Here is a 9,689-nt window from a genome sequence, read left to right on the forward strand (position 1 = left end):
ATAACTAAAAAAATAAACAGTCACATATCACTCTCCCAACGTTCACAAGGATCGGCCAAATGTGACCGATTTATATAGCCGATAGAACATGCCGAATTTTGCCAATACATATGCATGGTACAATGTTGCCAAAGAGTCGATGCAATCCAAAGAAAAGAACCGATGTTTTTTACCGACTGCACTCTTGCCCCTTAGTTTTACATTTTGTATATGATATACGATATCTTTTTATCAATTTCTAATCAATTACTCAGTATATTTTTATAGCTCAAGAGATAAATATTTGAATCTCATACAGGATGTATGGTTGTGATATCACTTGGTACGGACTACGGAGTATTGTTTGGGAACCGGTAGCTATGCCTATTAGTTGAAACTTGAAAGCTGTTGCCCGAAACTGAAACTAAGGTGCATGTGCAGAATTACATAAATAGACATAAATAAAATATGTTCACAAAAGAATGCAATTATTTTTAAATTTTTTATTTCCAGTTATAGAGAACGTTGTTACTTTTACACGCATAAACTCGTACGTTGTCTTAGAAAGCATGCATGATGTCCCCAAATCATCGATATCGACTCGTCTTATATTAAACTCGTAACAATACAAAAGGTATGTATGAAAATGATACGAGTATATATCCAACTAAACAAACCTCAACCTTGAATTCTTAAGCATACAATATATCAGATTTCTATTGAGCTTGTTAGGTGAGATTAAAACTAATAAGTAATCTTCCATGTTAATTTATAAAAATTAAGGAACGCAACTGTATCTAAAAATCTAAATAGTTGACCTAGAAATTTTAAATAGTCAAGAATAATAATGCAAATAGATGCATCAAGTTGTGGGCACGAATGAAATGGCTGGTGAGTGGTAGTGATAAATAATAGGCCGGTGAATGCTTTCACAACTTGCATATATGTGGACTATATGTCTATATGTCCCTACACACATCAATTTAATTTGGTAAATTTGGTAATAAATCAATTGATCAAGTGTTCTGATCAATATATAAAAAAAGACACACAAGCTTTGAGCGGTTTTTAATGTAAAGATAGGCTAGTGATTTTCCCTTTTATTTTGTGTTTGATCCTTGCAATGACCTATTGACCGCAGTGTCCATAGGCGGCTTAATTTACTCGCTACTACGTACATATCTTCAAATTATCTCTCCATCGATCACCATATAAATATCCGGCTCTACTAGTCTACGTAATAGGCTCAACATCGATCATATCACGACCAAATAAAGATCCAAGTGTTTGATATTTTACGGCCAACCGATAAGACCAAGTAAAACACAAATTATTGAAATTGAAAAAGATATTGATGACGTACTCGAAGAGTTCAAGTGATGACGGATGAAAGGAAATACGACTTGGACTTTTTTCCGCCTAACAAAATTCTTCATCGTTGTTGTTTACTAATTAACTAGCTTATTACCCAAGTAATACGCGAGATTTATAAATTGTTTTTACATTAAAAAACTTTTGATATATGAAAACGATAACATCTAAATAAATATTTACAAAGTTTTGAACCACAATATTAGTATCATGTTCTTTGTCATTAAAAAATGTTAACAAATAATGTTTTCAGCCATAAAAATTAAAAGATATGCGTGAAAGATGTATATTCCAATAAGTGTGTAAAAAAATGGTAAATGCCCAAACACTCTTTAGTCCCGTAGGGGAATTTTTCCTCTCAAGTTAGCAACCCTGCAACGCTGTCTGACGGTGAGACCCTAAGTTCACCATTATGTTAGTTATGAGATATTAAATACATATCATTATTAACATTAAGTTATAACTACATAACTTTTACTTATTATTAGGGGTACCAAAAAGTGTTATTTTAATTTATGCAATCACATAAAAAAAAGGTCATGTAATATTTGTATTAACCTATTCTAAGTGGAAGTTTTGTAGAATATTCGTATCATTTACACCATATTAAAAATACAAATATATAAAACTTTGTATACATGAAATATAATATACTGTATAAATGATTTTATTTATTTATAAGTTATACACATTAAAGACTATAAAGTACCATTATTGTACTAAAATAAATAAATATAAAAGACTTTATAAGACACATTTATTTATATAAACTATGAAGACTAAAAGTATTATTGATTAATTCTTTAGTCAATGATGATCTAATGATGGAGAATAAGAGATAAAATTTAATCAATGATCCTTACTTTTTCAATTTAGAATTAAAGGTTTTATTTTAATATATACTAGATTATAATTCCACGTAATACGAGGAAGAACATTGTTAGGTCCAGTTTTGGTTAAACTGGCCTAGCTCCAGTTGCATCTGAAGACCAGAAGATTTGTCCATAAATATATTGAAGTCTAGTTGTAGCGTACAGTTAATGCAACTGAAGACTTTCTCCAGTTGAGATCTGATCAGAACTGAAGACATTCCAATTGACGTCGAAGACAACAAGTGGAAGATAGAGAATGATGATGGCAGCGAAGCCCAGTTGGCATTCTACTCAGATAGAAACTGGAGAGCATCAGTTTAAAGCCTTTACAATGCTTTACACTATTTACGAGGAAAACCTTTTTGCTTTTTGCAGCTTTATACAAACAATATCACTTGTCTATGATTAAAGTACAAAAGTGCATAAAGCAGGTTAGATAAAGTAACATCTTGACTTACCTTATCAAGCATTTCAAAGGAACTCATCTAGTTTCCTTAAATGATGTCAACCATATCTATACGACAAAGTTGGAATCACAATGCCAACTTTGTCTATAAATAGAGGTCTTTGCACAATAAGAATATAACTTTGCATATTCAAACTTTTGCAATATTCTTGGTGTACTTGTGCAATATTCTCTCAATCGTAAAAGGGAACACTTCACAACTTTAAGTGTTTCGATTGTGAAAGAGAATTTCCAATTATAGATCATTTGTATTTCATAGGTTGTTAGGATATTTACATTTATGTATTATCTTGGTTCCGCAACAACCTTGTATTTTATTTAACATCAATAAATAAAATACATTTGAAAATTACAACTTGGTCTCACCATTTTTACTATATTGTATTTACTTATTGCATTGTCATTTACTTATTGTCACCTGTTAAGTAATCTAACTAAGGACTTGGTATACATTCACTGTAACTGGTCGTCTCCTATTCAGTGTTTATATTGCAAAGAAATCTCACCATCGACATAGAGGTGTCTTCAGTTAGTACCATCTCTTGACTTAGGACTTATAAACATAATAAAAAATATATTTAAAGTTTGATAAATGTTAAGACATATAATTTATAATTGATTTTTATTATATAAAGTTGTTTTGTGTGTATATTTGTTTAATTTTTTTTGTAAAGTTAGTTTTGATTCAGACGTACGACCTCCAACCTCCTCCTCTTGAAAAATACATTGGGATGAGAAAACCAAGACTCGAACCTGAGACCTTGGGAAAAACTCACATCCGGACTCACAAATTAGATTTAAAAGATACTCATGATCAACTCACCTAAGTGAAGTTGGTTGATTGATAATATCAAGATATATTTAATTATTTGAAATTGTTTAATAAAATCTACAAATTAAAAATGGAAGTCAATATGATATATGGTGTCATTTTATGACCCGATCTTAGAACTTTTGTTAACATATTGTATGTTGCATAATAAAAATGAAAATGAAAAAGACATAGATACAAATTTATATATATATATATATATATATATATATATATATATATATATATGGTTTAGTGCGCCAGAATGAAACAAACTATGCCCAAAAAGTTATCGTGTGCACGAACTAACGTTTTTTTTATTGTATGCAAAAACTTAGTAAAAATGTTCAAATAATGTAATGTGTATATGTGGCAGCCCATATGAGCTACGACGTGCAAAAAAAATATTTTTTAACAGGTCACGTGTAAGGTTTTGATTGGTCGGTCACAAAAACTTATATGATTTAAACTTTTTTATTAAGTTTATTTATTCATACAATAAAAAAACGTTAGTTCGTACACACTATAACTTTTAGGTATAGTTGGTTGCATTTCGACGCACTAAACCCATATATATATATATATATATATATATATATATATATATATATATATATATATATATATATATATAGGGGGACAATCAAATAAGAACAATTTTAAAATAAGAACGGTGAGAACACTTAAAAAACATCATTTTGATGCATTAAAAGTCTATAAACTAACATAGTGCTTAACTAATTATCATTATTTAAGTGTTTAACAACACATTGATCCGTCAAAATAAAAAAAATCACGTTTTTGGTGGATGCATCATTTTGAAGAATATGCATCCAAGATGGATGCACAAAACAAAAAACATGATTTTCTTGATTTTGACAGGCCAATGTGTTGTTATACACTTAAATAATGATAATTAGTTAAGCAATATGTTAGTTTTATGGACTTTTAATGCATCAAAATGATTTTTTTAAGTGTTTTCACCATTCTTATTTTAAGACTATTCTCACTGGAATGTTACCCTATATAGTTGCTCTAACAGTTTATTAACCAATCAAATCGCTCGATTTCACAAAAATTTTAATTTTGACTTTCTTTGACTTTTTATTAATTAAATACCTATAAATATTAATATTATAAAATATAAATGTCGCCCTTCTTTTTTAAGATAACTACCTTAGGAGTAATTATAAATCTCTTATATTAATAAAACAAAATTGTTTTCAAAAACTATTTTTAGAAAAAGAATGACATGGCAAACCCTCATATTTTGCTAACACAATATTTAAATAGATATGACATCATAATCTTTGTATTTTTATTTTCTTATTGTTTTTTTTTTACCTTAAACATGTTTAATTTTTTTAGCTATCTTAAACTTTCATCTATTTTTCTATCCTCATAAAAATAATTTTTAAAACATATATATAATGATAAATGAATAGTAATCAACATTAACATTAAACCTTTTACGGGTTTTTTTCAAAAAAATTGAACTTTTCAACTTTTTTCTTTTAATATTGTTCTAATATTGATCTGAACGGAAAATAGAACCGATTTAACTTCAAAAACCCGGGTTGAACCCGGGTTTAATTAGCTAGTGTCATGATATTATTGGATACTTTCATTTCTTATTAAAAAAAAATAATAATAAGAAATGATTGATCATATATCTATATCTATATGTATAACTCCTTATAAAACATATTGAAATCTCTACTTTAGGAAATTTCAGCACCTTTTTATACCCAAAATACCCCCATTTCTTAATCTTAATTCTCCTATACACCTAATCTATACTTTTATACTATCTAATACAAAAAAAAACTATCTCTTTAAATGTTACATGAGGAAATTATTTAAAATTGTTTTCAAAAACTATTTTTAGAAAAAGAATGACATGGCAAACCCTCATATTTTGCTAACACAATATTTAAATAGATATGACATCATAATCTTTGTATTTTTATTTTTTTATTGTTTTTTTTTACCTTAAACATGTTTAATTTCTTTAGCTATCTTAAACTTTCATCTATTTTTCTATCCTCATAAAAATAATTTTTAAAACATATATACAATGATAAATGAATAGTAATCAACATTAACATTAAACCTTTTACGGAATTTTTTCAAAAAAATTGAACTTTTCAACTTTTTTCTTTTAATATTGTTCTAATATTGATCTGAACAGAAAATAGAACCGATTTAACTTCAAAAACCCGGGTTGAACCCGGGTTTAATTAGCTAGTTAATATAAATATTCCTTAAGATAAATGTCGACCACCATCTACCTTAAGATAACCACCTTAAGATTAATTATAAATTTTTTGTTCTATCAATATATCCAATTGAATAATAACTAATATATATCTAATAGTATGTTTTGTCATATAAATAATATCCAATTAAATAATAACTAATATATATCTAATAGTATGTTGTATCATAAAAATATGGAATCAATTAATTAAAAATAAATAAAATTTGATGTGAATATATTAACATTTAAGAACTAATTTGATAAACATATTTTTAAAAAATATTTAAATATAAAACTCAAAGTGTTGATATATAGATCAACTTTATACTACTCAAAATAGTATATTAAGTTTTAAACTATAATAAATTAACATTTAATATTGATAACGCAGTAAGCCCGTGCATTAAACACAGGTCTAAAAACAGTTGAACTAATAACTTATTCATCAATCACATCGCTGAATTTCGTCAAATTGGTTCTCACTTATGTCATCCTAATCCTAATAATCATTATTAATGTTTGTATAAAAATTCTCACTAATTTACACATAATTTATACCCACTAAACTTGCACACTTTTATATTTTTAAAGTCAAACTTTATGAAATTTGACCATAAGTTTTTTTATTTGTGTTATGTATTAGTCGATAAAAGTTATACCAATGAAACACACATCTAAAACACAATCAATTCATATAACTTTTCTCAAATATTATATAACACAAATAAAAATATTTATGGTCAAAGTTCATAAAGTTTGACTTTGAAACTATAAAAGTGAACAAGTTTAGTGGGACGGAGGGCGTACTTTTTAGCCCTAAATACTTAATTTATACCTTTTACATAATTTAGTCCCATCAAGTTGAGAAGGTTTTTTTAATCTTTCATCATTTAATTAATTAAATTGCTTATTGACCAATCACAACTCTCAATTTTTTTTATATTTTTAACTTTAACTAATCTTTGACTTTTATTGTAAAAATAAATATAATTACACGACTAATTCTATACCTAACGATTATATTATATTTTAAAAAACTATTAAAATTTTATAGCACTAAATGTCGACTACACTTTTATCCATATGTATAAATATTAAATTAAAATTCGTTAATTATAATACAATAATTACATATCAACTTAAAGATAAATATTAAGTCTTTAAAAAACTATTATCTTTAATATGTTTATATTTTAATTCTCAATTATCCTTCATAATAATATTACATTATGAGTATATCTGGTTTCAAAAAAATCTATAATAGAGAAATTATTGTAGCATGTGCTTTATGAAATGACTACGACAAACAATTTCATTAATATGTCTTAGCTAATAATGACAATGACGAACCTGTGATTATTATACTACAACTTGCAAAGTATAACACCTAAAACTGTATATCTTCAAAGTTATAAGCTTTTATGAATTTAATGTATGAAGATCTAACATTGATAATATCATAAACCCTGTGTCCAGTGTTGGACACGGGTCAAAAAGCTAGTATATAACTAAAAGGAATTATGAAAATTTTTATATGGCACCTCTCTCTAAATAATATAGATATAAATAATGAATGAATTTGAAAGAATTATAGAACGTAATATAATTTGTATAAGTATAATAAATATCTTTTATTATATGAAATCACAGTTGCTTTAATAACTTATCGATCAATCATAACTCTCGATTTTTTAAAATTGACTTTCGTTTTGAATTTTGATTTTAATTTACACCTTTTTGTTTTATATCACAAATTTATACTTTTTATCCAATAATTTTAAAGTAATAAATAAATAATCATAGCTAATATTTATCCATATCCAATAATATGTCTTATCATATAAGTATAAAGTTATTATTTAAAAATAGATAAAATTTAATGTAAATATATTAAGATATTAAGAGTAATTGTATTATTTTCTTATTAAAGTGTTTAGTAATTGTTATGACACGTAAGAAAAATAAAGCATATGAAAATATAATTTATTATAGGAAATACATATAACATTGTCATGTTCCATTTGAAATATTTAAGATATCTTTCATCTAAGGATAATATTTTTTTTTAATCGTGTAAAATAAGAATGTAATACAATATGTATAACAATAAATCAAATAAAATGATAGTGACCTATTGTGAATTTTAAATGGTCAAATATCGCTAAGTATGTCACGATTTATAACTCTGATGAACATATTATATTTATGCAAATATTGTTAAGCATGTTAACATATTTTTATAAGATATTTCAATATAAAATTTAAAGTGTTGGTATATAGATCAGTTTTGTATTACTCAATAGTATATTAATTTTTAAACTTTAATAAACTAACATTTAATACTGATAACACCATAAGCCTCATGTATCAGACAAGAGCCTAAAATCTAGTAATAAATATAAGTAGTAAGTAATAATTAATTAAATAATAAATTGAAATAAATGAAATGAAGGGAAATAGTTAGAAACGTAAATGTAGCTAAAAAAAAGGGGAAAAAAAAGTCTAACAACTAATCCAATGGTGTTAGAATTTAAGTTTCTTATCATCCAACGGTTGCCTTTTAATCAAAATGAATTTAGGATACTGGTTTAGTATTATTGGGAGATTAAAGCTTGTTTTTGTTATTTTTATTGTCTTGTTGTTTTATCCGTCCCATTAATCATGTTGTATTTTAAATTATTAAAGTACATATCTTTTAAGTTTGACCTTAAATAATTACTTTACTTAATTTCTTGTTCTCTTTATTACTCTATTTGTTTTTTTTTTATATTAAGTTTTATAAAACACAAAAAGAAAAGAAATATTTAAGGTGAGTTTATGAAAAAAAAACTTTATTAATTAAAAGTTGACATATTTAATGAGAAAAAAGGGCATTTAATTAGTTTCACATTAAATAACATATTTTTTCCAACTATCAGTAAATGGTATTTGGTTGATTTTAAATTTTAATATGAGCAAAATGTTTTTAAAAATATAGATTAGGGGTTTTCCATGGTTTTCTCCACAATTAGAATTAGACACATGAAGAGTCATGCCGATAATTAAGTCTAAATTTACCGTATGACATATTCAATGATTAAAAGTTATCATCATATTTTAAAGATTTATAAAACAGAACACAAATCAATAAATGTTACAACAAAGTTTTCATCACCAAATTTAAGGTCAGTTTCTTAATATTTATATTCATTTATAAAAAAAAAAACTTTTTATTTTAGGTCATTCTACCTTTGAATTACTAGAATTGCTCTTAACTTTTTATGTTTATCCCTTAATGAATTAATTTACACTTTAAACCTTTATTTTAATAATTAACATTTTAAGCCCTTATCTTCTAAAAATTTCTACTATCACAATTACATCAACCTACACCATTAGACACCGCCACCACCACGAATAGTACCATCACCGACACCATTAGACAGCCTTCTCCATTCTTGCCGCCGCATTGCGCGAATACCATGCTCGTATTATGAAAACAGAGTTTGTATTTTTCAAGAAGCACTCGGGGTATAATAAAATCGATCTTAAATCTTTGAGATCATTGAAATATTATTGGCCAAAAAATGTCAAATATTAAAAGAAAATGTTAAATATAAGGGTCAAGTATCAAGGGGTTTAAATAACTTTTACGCTTTTTTTATTGTGTGAATGTAACTTTCGTTGGGTTCATTGTATGTAACTAACACGCTAAATTAAACGTTTAATGTAAAATTTTAGGTTGACCAATCAAAAACTTCTACGTGGCAGCTCATACAGTTTGCCACGTATTCACTTTTACATTGATTGTTCAATTTAGCGGTTTAGTTACATATAATAAATCAAATAAAAGTTACATTCACAAAATAAAAAAAGAGTAAAAGTTACTTATACTCCCGGACACTAAACCCTACATATAACTACAAGGGCTGTAGTTAACATTACCATTTC

This window comes from Erigeron canadensis, chromosome 3 (assembly GCF_010389155.1).
Source record: "Erigeron canadensis isolate Cc75 chromosome 3, C_canadensis_v1, whole genome shotgun sequence".
NCBI classification, from domain to species: Eukaryota; Viridiplantae; Streptophyta; class Magnoliopsida; order Asterales; family Asteraceae; genus Erigeron; species Erigeron canadensis.